Source organism: Tamandua tetradactyla, chromosome 22, assembly GCF_023851605.1.
Source record: "Tamandua tetradactyla isolate mTamTet1 chromosome 22, mTamTet1.pri, whole genome shotgun sequence".
NCBI classification, from domain to species: domain Eukaryota; kingdom Metazoa; phylum Chordata; class Mammalia; order Pilosa; family Myrmecophagidae; genus Tamandua; species Tamandua tetradactyla.
The window spans coordinates 42,858,093-42,870,337 of NC_135348.1; the positions used below are offsets into that span (position 1 = coordinate 42,858,093).

The 12,245-nt window shown below is 36.6% G+C and overlaps 1 long non-coding RNA gene across 1 annotated transcript in view; it reads left to right on the top strand.

Moving 5' to 3' along the window:
• Window positions 1-8,009: 8,009 nt before the first annotated feature.
• Window positions 8,010-12,245, top strand: part of LOC143666152 (uncharacterized) — a 34,249-nt gene continuing 30,013 nt past the window's right edge. The window contains exons 1-2 of the long non-coding RNA XR_013167419.1: window positions 8,010-8,302; window positions 9,105-9,146. This is a non-coding gene — a long non-coding RNA (uncharacterized LOC143666152). The remainder of the gene's footprint in view (window positions 8,303-9,104; window positions 9,147-12,245) is intronic.

Consider the following 12,245-nt stretch of genomic DNA (forward strand, 5'->3'; position numbering starts at 1 on the left):
CTTTTCATGTCCTTTTCAGATGGCTGATGGCCATTACCTTCTTTAACCTCAGTCCATTCCCTATTTCTCTCTTCCGGTTGAGCAATCCTCACTAGGTTTCCACCCCAACCAACTGAAATGTCATGACACTATTTATGGAAGTGCATGAAACCCCATGTTTTTGCAAAATCAAAATGCTCTATGTTAAAATAAATATTTCTTTTTTACTTTTAGATTTCTTCCTATTTATGAATTTTGAAGCATTAAAATTTGTATTTTACTTTGAATTCATTTTCACAATATGTGAAGAATTCTCAAATAGGATTTGTTCTTGAAAGACTACGGTGTAAAAAACATTAAATAGGAAAATATTAAAATCAGAATTTAAAGGTTATTTTTGAAGCTATACAAACAACTCTAAAGATGAGAATGATAAAGGTTAAGTTCATTTGTTAACTTGGCTGGGTTAAGGTATACAGTTGTTTGGTAGCAATCAGTGGTCTTACTGTGTTACTATGAGTAGATTCCGTGGACTTGAATCATCAATGAGTTCATTGCATCTATGGCTGATCGTATTTACAATTAACTATGGAGATTGCCTTCTACAATGACAGAAGTTGCATCCAAGCAGTTGGACACCTTAAAAGGAAAAGTGATGATTTCAGCAGTCAGAAGGGGAAATTTCCATCTCTGCATCAGCTAGCCAGCTTCTGTGGAGTTCATCAACAACTTTCTTTGGAATTCCCAGCATGCTGCCTGCCCTATGGAATTTGGACTTGCCCATCCCCATAGTCACATGAGAAAATTCCTATAAAAATCTCTTATTTACATTATATAATGCAATCATTTCGTTTTAGATTCCTAGGCTACTTAGAGCAGATATAGTGAATGTTTCATCTTGAAGAATGGGTATTTATTGGCTTGCAGTTTTGAAACTGAGAAAATGTCCAAATCAAGTCATCATCAAGGCTATACTATCTTCCGAAAGCCCAGCTCCTGGTGATCCTTGGCTCTCTCTTCTCTTCTGATTTAATTGATTTCAATGTCTTGCCTCTGTGGCTTTGTCTCTCTCTCTCTCTCTGAATTCCTTCCATTTAAAAGGACTCTAATAAGAGGACTAAGGTCCATCCTAAGTGAGGTGAGTCACACATCCACTTAGGTAGCCTCATCAAAAGGCCCTACTCACAATGGGTTTACCTTCCCCAGAATTAGATTTAAGGACTTGTTTTCTTATTTTTCTCTGGGGTACATGCAGCTTCAAACCACCACACTTTTAGAAGGGAATAAAAGTCAGACAAAGAGAGTGAAAGCCATGGAAGCATGAATCTGAAACCAACCAAACCCAGAAGAGAAAGGAGAGACCAAAAGGGATGAATTTGAAGTAAACAAAACCCAGAAGGGAAGGAGAAGCTGGCTAGCTGATATAGAGATGGAAATTCTTCCTTCTGCCATGTGCCTCTCATGTTGCAGAAGAGCCAAGGATTGGTGACCACTAGTCCTTGGAAACAAAGCACCGCCTTAATGTGCTTTGATTTGGACATTTCACAGCCTCAAAATCATAAGCATATAAATCCCCATTGTTTAACCCACCCTGTTTCATGGTATTTGCTTTCAGCAGTCTAGGAAACTAAAGCAAGTATCAAAATATTCCTGAGAATTTGCTAGCTAATTCACTATGAATAGTTATGTCAATATTAAAATACTTCTCTATTTTAAAGTCCTCAAGTTATTATAAACAAAACTAGTCATCACAATCATCATTATATATGAGAGTATTTTTCCTTTTGTCACACAAGATATACATTTACAGAATGACTAGTGAATTAGAATATACAAAGTATGCAATGAGATTTTCACTTTGAGTTACACCAAAAACGTTTCCCAAAATTTGAAAATATATATGTAATTCATGGCAATAAGCCCAAAGAACTTAGTAAATACTGATATGCCTGACATTGGTTAGGTGTGATGATGATAACAATTACTATTGATCATGAACAAGTTCAGGGGTGCCAGAAGTGACATTGGTGTAAGCACTCAGCTATTTGGCTCTACAAGGGCCATTGCCAAACTTTAGTCAAACTGACAGTTTTTCCTAATTTCTTGGAGGGTTTTTGTCAATTTTACACAAAGTTTAGAGAATCTCTTTTTAAGAATTATTCAAAAGGTTTCGATCATTACTTGTCTTATAAATGTGTTTCTTTCCATAAGTCAATTAATTTTCAAGTAATTCTTAAAGTTGAGTAATATACATTACAAAGAATAATCATTTTTCAATTGGTTTGAATTTAGATTCAACAGAATCAAACTTTCTCAAATCAAAGGCAAATGATACATTTTTAAATCTAGGAATGAGTATTTTAAAATGCTGGTACTTATAAACAAATTATTTCAGAAAGGACAACTGGCAAATAGTGTGTTAGTGATAATTTTAGGTAACAGATTTTAAGTATTTAAGCCTGACAAAGTTATTGAATCGGCTTAATATTTAACCAACTAAGCATTTCTCTCCACTCTTTGATTCCTTTTATTTGGAAACAGAACAGCACTCTTAGGATAATTTGATCAACGTTGTGTCAGCAGTTTTCAGAAAGGTCTTCTGTTGTTGTAAAAACTGGCAGACACTAGACAGACAAAGTCTCAGAATAATTGATATGGACACCGGCAGTAAGAATTAGGTTCCCAGGAGGCAAACCACCTGTACAAACAACACTTTTAATTTCAGTTTAAGTTGCTGGCTCCTGAATACTCAATTATTTAAGGCATTGAAAGGATTTCACTAATGGAAGAAATCTACAGGCCTGAATTACAAAGGTGGTTTTGATCATTAAAGATTCAGTTTCAATAGTAAGTGTTGTAATTGTTAGGCTGATGACAAATGCTTTTATTTTTTTCCATCAAAAGTATAATCCTTCCATTTTAACATACTATTAATGTGTTTTTCTCAGAATGTTTGAATGTGACTTTGCCTTGAGATCTTCGAAATCAGACATTTTCAGAGGCAGGATATAAAATACAGAAAATGCCCATCCAGATGTTTCCACATGCCATTGCTGTCACTGCAATGCCATCCAGACAGTCTGTTCTGGATTCTTAAGGAATTCGTTTAGGTTAGAAGGGGTAAACTACTTGTACAATGTTCTCTTATAGCAGTCTATGCATTGCAAAGTTTGCCATTTATAGTGAATTGACTTAGACACCCTGACATTTTTAAAGAGACAGCACATTTGTTTTGTTTTGTGTTGTTTTGTCTAGACGGGACGGCTAAATTATCTTAATAAACATTTTTATTTTAAAACGGTTTTAGGTTTACAGAAAAATTGTGAAGATATTACAGGGAGTTCCCATATACATTGTACCTGCTATCAATTAAGATTTTACATTTTCATGATACACGTTTTACGACTAATAAGCCAATATTCATTAAAGTATTGATACTAATTTAATATATTTTTTATTGGTCATTAAAGACCATAGCCTATTCAGATTCCTTTAGTTTTTATCTATTGTGGTTTTCACACTCCAGGACCCTGCCAGAATGCTCCCTTACATTTAGTCATCATGCACCCTGCAGCTCCTCTTGGCTGTGACATTTTCTTGGGCTTTCTTTGGTTTTGGTGACTTGAAAATTTTAAGGAATTCTGATCAGCTAGTTTGAGGGAAGTCCCTCAATTGGAACTTGTCTAATTTTTTAACTATTATTTATTTATTTTATGATTCGACTGGGGTCAAGCATTTTGGAGAGGAAGACCACAGATGTAAAACATGATCTCCATTACATCATGTCAAGGGCACATACTATCAACATGATGCGTCACTACTGTTGTGAATCCTGATTGCCCGGTGGGGAAATATGTGTTAGGTTCCTCTGATTTCTCTTATGCTTCCTTCCAAACTGTACTCTTTATAAGGGGTGGGGTGTTATACTTTACCTCCTTGAGGATAGAATATTTACGTATATTATTTGGAATTCATTTTTATGGGAAATTTGTCTTTCCTCCCAGTTTATTGATTTATTTAGTAAATAATTTATTTATATCACTATGGACTCATGAATATTCATTTTAGGCCTGGAGCTGTAAGACAATACTACTGTATTCATTTCATTGCTCAGATTGTTCCAGCTTTGAGAACTCTTTGTTTCCCCAGATCCCTTTGATACAATGTGTGGATATGAGTGCGTGTGTGTGTGTGTGTGTGTATGTGCGTGTAATGTGTGTGGATAAATATTTAATCACTTTCTGGTACTACAAGATGTCCCAGGCTCATTTTGTTTATTCGCTGAGCCAGTCCTAGAGTCAACAGTTTTGGTTTGCTAAAGTCACTGGTATGCAATCTATAAGAAAGAGATAGGCATTTATAAAGGAGATTTATCAAGTTACAAGTTTCAATTCTAAGGCTGTGGAAATGTCCACATTAAGGCACAGCCCAAGGGATATCTTTCACTCAAAAAAGGCTGATTGAGCCCAGGGTTCCTCTGTCACATGAGAAGACACATTCTCACATCTGCTGTGCTTCTTTCCCAGCTCCTAATTTCAAATGGCCACCTCAGCTTCTGCCATCTCCTGGGATACTTCCTTCTGCATCTCCAAACTTTTGTGTCTGAACTTTTTCCAAAATGTTCCCCTCTTAATGGACTCTGGGGAGCTAAGACCATCCTTCAATGGGTGGAGTCACATTTCCATCTAATCCAATGTTTCCACCTACAATTGGGTGGGTCACATATCTATGGAAGCAACCTAATCAAAAGGCCCCACCTAAACAACAGACCTACCCTTGCAGGATTGGATTAGAATTAAGAGAGTATGACTTTTCAGTTTCAACCCAGCATACCAGCCATTTATCCAAGGAGCCCTGGTTGGAGAATGGTATTAGAAACCAAGGTTTTGCTCATGGCTGCTGGGATACCATTGCTTCTAGGTTTTCTTAGGAGATTCAAGGATATAGTTGTGTACTGACTTTTGCGCATGCCAAAATCTGTATATATTTCTATATGTAACTATCTGGGCTATACGAAACTTAACTTGAGTTCATACTGATTACCAAATGGATCATTCCATCCTCTTCCCTTTTCTTATTTGTAGTTCCCATTTCAAAAGAGAGAAGAATTAATTCAACCATCCTTCATCCATTTACTTAGTTTTTGAATTTCAGTATACATGTATGATGGTTTTATAATGAGTAACCTATATAATTCTAGGGAACAAATTTGTTATCAGGAGTACAATGATTATGTATAGTTTCCTTTTGATTTCAGACTTACAAACTCCACTCATTTCCAAAATTACTTAGGTCAGTAACAATTGTGAAGGTGTTTCATATATTTGTAATGCAGTGAGTCTATTTTTATCACATTCTGCATTCCATCCTGGGATTCTCTCAACCTCCTAAACAATTTTATTTAATTTGCATACATCGAGGTTCCCTCTGTGCAATACAATTCTATGGGTTTTGAGACATGCATATGTTCCAAAATCATGTATCCACGATTCCTTTATCATACAGATTAATTTCTCTACTTATAAACATCCCGTGTGCTTCACCTATTCAAATTTCCCCTCCCCCCAGACTCCTGGCACCACTGATCTTTTCACTATTACTATAGTTTTGCCTTTTCCAAAGTGTCATATAATTGGAATAATACACTCTGCAACTTTTCCAGAGTAGCTTCTTCCAATTATTAATATACATTTAAAATTCATCCATTTCCTTCCATGACTTGATTGTGCATTTCTTTTTATTGCTGACTAATATTTCATTGTATTTATATATTACGGTATGTTTATCCATTCACCAATTGAAGGACATCTTGGTCACTACCAGTATTTGATAATTATGAATAATGCATGCATGTTTTTTGAGTGGACATTCATTTTCAAATCAGCTGGGTGATACCTAGAAGCGGGATTGCTGGATCATATGGTAAGACTGTTTAGATTTGTAAGAAATTGCCAAACTGTCTTTAAGAGTGGCTGTATCATTTTGCATTCCCACCAGCAATGAGTGAGGGTTATTGTTGCTTCATATCCTTACCAGTATTTTGTATGGTTAATGTGTTGGATTTTAAGCCCTTTTAATAGATGTGCAATTTACCAATTATAAATGATGTTGAGCCTTTCCTCGTATGCTTATTTGCCATCTACGTGCATATCTTCTACAGTGATGTGTCTGTTTAGATGTTCTGCCTATTTTTAATTGCATTGCTTTTGTTGTTGTTTTTTGATTGCTGGGTTTTAAGAAATCATTGTATATTTGGATATAATTCCTTTATTAGATATGCATTTTCCAACTGTTTTTTCCAGCCCGTTGCTTGTTTTTTCTATATCTTAACAAGTGTCTTTTGCAGAGCAGAGATTTAAATTCTAATGAAATCACCCTATCTTTTTTTTTTTTTTGCATGGATTGCGCTTTTGGTGTTATGTGTAAAATTTCACCACCAGGAAGATATCATTTTAGTAAGTATGGTAATTGAATTGTGACCCCCAATTTAGGCATGCTGTTAATTTTAATTTCTTTGGAAAATTACAATTCCATTGTAATAGAATCTCTTGAAGGTGTGATTTCAGTAAAGGTGTCGCCCAAGTGAAGGAATTCGACTTAATCTAGATTACAGGAATCTTTTATAAGAAGATATACTAAGATAAAACACTGAGGATCCAGAAATTGGAAGTCAGGAGAAATCCAGAAGAGAAAGAAGAGGACAAGCCATGTGACAGGGAGCAGGGAGACAAGTGAAGGAGCTCCAAGGATCACAGCTATTCAATGCCAGAATGTTAGACTTTGGGGAGAAAACACCACTTTGTTGATATCTTGATTTAAACTTCTAGCCTCAAAATCATGAGCCAAGAAATTCCTATTATTTAAGTCCAAACATTGTGAGGTGGTATTTATGATAGCAGCTCCGGAAACCAGACAATAGCTGTATATATGCTTGCCTTGAATATTTGATGCTTTGAAATAGTAGCTTTCAAATCTCTCTTTCCTCTCTCTCTTTTCTGTTCTTTTCTCTCACTTCATTTTATCTTTCTCTTTTTTCATTTCCCTCCTTCTGTCTTTGGCAAAAGAAGGCTAAAATACAAAAAGAGTAATGAAGGTAAGCTAGCACATGTTATGATGACTTTGAGTTATCCATATTGCTTACTAACTTTTTGTTCATTATTTTGTTAGAAATATTGTTTTGAGGTCCAGAGATCACCTAAATGCCAATCCAGTTGTTTAGTAACAAAATATTTTTAGAAGTAATTAGAGGAGTGCTCTGATAAAGCAAATTAATTAAGACCAATACTCATCAGCTACCATAAATTAATTATTAAGAGAATAGGTGCATATTATTATCCTGTTAATTATTAAATACATATATTCAAACACAACTAGTGTTCTCAAAGCATTCATTTGTACGTATGCAAATGTAGTATTCATCTTGATTCCTTCCCTCAATTGAGGCTTTCAAAATCTAATTGAGAAAGGCACATACAATGCAATTAGTTAATTAAAAGAGCTATATTACATAGAATATAAGCAAGTTTAAGAAAATGAAGCAGAATCTGTATACCATATAATGATGGGAGGATGTAGAGAGCTGTGAATGCTGAAGTAGTAAGGGAAGATTTTATGAAGGAAAACCTTTGTGCTCTGTATGAAGGATGGTTTAATGTAGACAGCCCAAGCCAAAGAGGAAAGGATGCTCCAGATGAAAGGGAGCCATGAACAAAGGCATCGGCTTTGAGAGGAAGATGTCATATTCATTGCCAGTTACAGCACAGAGCTAATTAACCCAAATCCAGGAAATAATGAGAAAAATTGGAATGTATACAATGTTTTCAGTTACCTTTTGAAATCTTTTGGCATCAAGCTTTCAAGTAGATTAGTAGATTATGTATGGTTTTCTGGGTGGCTTATGTTTTTTGAATAGATGCTTGAGGCAACAACAGTGGTGCCCATGACAAGTTGAGGGCAGCTGTGGCAGTCTAGTCAGGCCCTGCAAACCTGTGAGCACATGGCAGTCTTTCTCCATTGTGATTGGTTCACAGGTAGACAGATGACCTAACTGGACCTCACAGAGGAAAATTTATGATTTTAATTTTATGATAGCTGGAAGAGAAGCTCTCCCTTCTGAGTAATATGATGTGCAGATGGGGTATTTGGAATTTCTGCAGTTATTTCACGCCGTGAAGGATAAGACCTGCCAATAGAGTATGATAACACCGAGAGGACACAAAGAAGCAGAGCCAGAAAACTGATCAAAGGATTCTTGGACCCTGGCCTATGTCTGGATTGCCATGTTAATTGAGCCAATCAAGTCCTATTATGTGCCTCCTACCAGGTGCTCAGACTTTTCCTTCTCTCGTATCCCACATACAGTTTCACATTAGGAAGTCATTATTGTTCAAGCTTCAACATACATTCAGGGGTTCCCCGTTCCCACACCTCCCCCTCTCTTCCCAATGCGACCACGGGATTAGTGGATGGTTTTTAGCGGTCTCCTTTCCCCCCTGCTCCTTCACAGCCAATGAAACACAAAGAAGAGCATGATCTTTTTTTTACACCTAGGAATCGGATCCAACTATCCTTTGCTCAGTGTCCTCTGAGAGCTCCCCATGCCATATAGAACACAACCCAAAGCCCAGACCTGCCATCCTACCTGATACCAATGGGGACTTACCACTTCTGAGATATCCTCTCTTACTAGTGGGCCTCTTGTGTTTTCCCTCTTTCTCAGACACAAAGCACATTCTTGTCTCAGGGCCTTTACACTTGCTGTGGCCTCAGCTTGAAACACAGGCATTTGAATGTCTTGTTTCCTCACTTCTTTCACTCTCTTCAGAGAAGATTTGACTCTTAGAGAAAGCAGTATCCTCTTCCTGCTAGTCTGAGAAACTTATTTTCCTCATTGCCCAGCTTTATTTTTCTTCAAAGCCTTTCACTGCCTAAGACAACTTTGTTGGATTTTCTATTCACCACCACCACCATCATGAGAATGTAAGTTTCATAAAACAGGAATTTTTTTGTTCCTTGATGCAACAATAGAATCTGGAGCAGAGGAGGCAGTACATTATATGTTATTGAATTTAATCCAAATAGTCTTCAAGCTAATTAGAGTTGTTATTTATTTTGTTTTATTTTAGGTGTGTGGTCTGGGAGTTGAACCCAGGTGTCCTGCATGGAAGGTAAGCATTCTACCACTGAGCCACCCATGCACCTTGTTACAGCTTTTATAACAAAAAACAGTTTTATAATTGCTAATCTAATTAATTTTACTAAAATGTAGCAAAATATAATACATTCCAGATAGATAGAATATCATGTAAATTATATGATAGTGCTTCAAGTTGAGCTCTTTGTATTTAACGTTCCCCATTATTACGTAGCTAAGAACATGCAAAGAGCAGTTCATAGAACAACAGAAATAATCACATTGGGAAAGGATAAACAGCCAAGAGTGAAGCACTCATCGCAAAAATCTGGAGATTTTATACATAAATAAATAAATATATATACTCTGTAAATAGTATGGGATAGTTTATAATATCATCTCAAAGAATAACACTGGCATGATTTAAGATGGATTCATTTTACATAAAAACTTGGAACTGAGGGATCACACATTTATGAAATTCAAATCATACATGACAAGCTCTGTGCTGGAGTGCTTTACAAATATTATTGTACTTAACATTTTCATAAAATCTTCTTGGAAACTATTATAGTCATAATTTCATAGATGTAGAAACAGGTTCAGAAAGAAAACCGTCTTGCCCCAGGGCTCACAACTGCTACTTGGTGTTCAAATCTAAAACTCAAACCCATACGGCATCCATTCCATGTGTCCACCAACAGATACGTACAACTGTTTTTATTCATCAGACATTGTTATGATATTCTACTTAAAATCCTTGTTTGGAAAATAAGAACCAAAGAGTATTTAAATGTTTATAGTGGATATCAATCTATCAAGCAAAATTTTAATTTTTTTAGGGAAAAATGTAGATCAATCATCTTTTACAGATGAATATTATTAACTCTCCTCTAATTACGTGCAAATAAAACTACATTAGGAAGTACTAAAGCCACGTGTGGAAAAGAAACAGATTCTGTTAAAGGATGGGGAGAGGAATAGAAAGGAGATAAAAACAAAAAACCAAAAGCAAAAGCAGCAGTGATATTTAGAATCAACAATGACTAAGAATCAAACTTTAAGTCTGTTTACATACTTCCATTAACACTAAAACATCAAAGAAAATGCTCTTTCTTGAAACCAGAAGTATAATGGAAACAGAGGAAGAAAATTAGTCAACATGAAGATTACGTTTCTCAAAATATGTGATAATGTAAATGCACTGTGTACTAAAAAAGAAAAGTATATAGTGATCTAAAAATAACAGTGGTATCACTAACCTCTAATGGTAGCTTATCATTTTAGAGATAGGATGCTAAAAAGAGGTAAAGCCTGTGTTACATTTTTACCAGTTAAGTATGACACAAAAATAAACTCAGGACATCTTCCAGGAGATGGCTGTACTTACACACCTGTCCCGTCTGCTTCTGGGCAAGAAGCTACTGCCAGATTGGACCTGAGAAAGGGTGATGCTTGAGCTCTGTGCCAGGTGAACGGCCTGGATCCCCTTCAGCTCGCTGGCAGTGTCCAACCCGGAATCCAGCCAAGTCCGTGGACGGCTCCTTCAGAGCCCGGATGCTGGACATCTCCCCTGGCAGCCAGGGGTGAGCACAGCACAACCCAGGGGAAGCTATCTACCGCCACCCTTCTCTAAGCTATCATCCTTCTAGGAACAAATGTCTACTGAATGGACTCTTGCGTGCCAAGCTGTTTCAGGGGACACTTCTGAGGGTCTCCATTCTGGAGTTCCACATATGCAACTTCAGCAACTACCTCTGCTTTTTTGGTGGTTTGGGAACTGGATTTTGGGAATATCAACTTGTCACTGGATTCACTCTAGAAGGAACAAGTAGAGGACTAGTAATCATGGTAACTACTGGGTTAAAGCTGAGAACCTCAGCCACCACATGCCATCTGCAGCTAAAATAGGTGCCTCAGTTGAGGATTCAGTGGGCCTGCAGGTCTGCAGTGGAGACACTGATATCAGCTCCAGCAGCTTCCATGGTATTTCCTCCAAGTCAATTTGGGTGGAATAACAGTGTCAAATAAAACTGCATTGGCAGTCCTTCTTCTAGTGGGACACTCAGCTGGTTTGAGAGGCTCACTTTTACAAATTACAAGCGCAAAAATCGAATGGAATGCATTAGGCAAGGCTTCTGCAACCGCTTGTTTGCTTAAAGTGTGGCAAATGACCAGACTGGTGGTGTAGATTTTAGCAGCTCATCAGATAAAAAGAGTGATAAACAGGAATTTCATTAGAGAAAAAGCTCTGAAGGATGGAAATTATCTTTTGTCATTTGCCAAAATGTAGAAAATCTCCAGAAATGTGTGAAAGAACAAAATCTGGTACAAAAGGAAATTAAGGGAATGTTTTGTCTTCAAAAACACCATTCAAAGTATAAGATAAGAAGGTTTTAAAGCAACTTCTGCATTGGGCTGCCAGTGGATAAGAGAAACATATTCTCAGCATTAATGAATTGAAAGTAGAAACTACTTGAGTCAAATAATGCAGGCAGAGCTTTCAGAACAGAAACCACAACCTGGGCTTCAACATAAATAACACAGCTTTTGCAGACTACTTCAGAATCCTGACTCAGCAATTTTAAGCACAGCTTTAGCAGTACAGACAGCAGATTTGAAGATCTAGAAAACACCCTTGCCACTCAAGCAACGAATTCACATACAAGCCCTCAAGATTAGTCAATGGCAGAAATTTATAAAACAGTTATAGCTTAGACTGTAAAAATTCAGCCTATTACCATTTGGGGAGATACAGGTTGCCCAAAGCTATCCTTGCAAGTTTTGAAATAAGAGTGCAACTCCTTGGGTTGACTAAACATGCAGATGGAAATAAAACAAGAAAAAAGATATATGTATGAGTTGCTGTGTTACAACAGCCCATATGAGCAGTGTTCATCCTGTATATCTATTTTTCTAAAATTGCTATAGTAATTAAATTGGACCCCAGAAGATTTATAAAGTTTGATCATTTTTCCTGGTCTGGAGGTGGAATTTCTTGTGATTTTATAACCCAGTTGTGTATTTTTCATTGTCTGTAAGAAATATTTTGATCATAATTCTGATTGACTAGTAAAGCTTTTCATTTAACCTACTTGTTCTAGTTTGTTAAAGCTGAGAAAATGCAAAATAC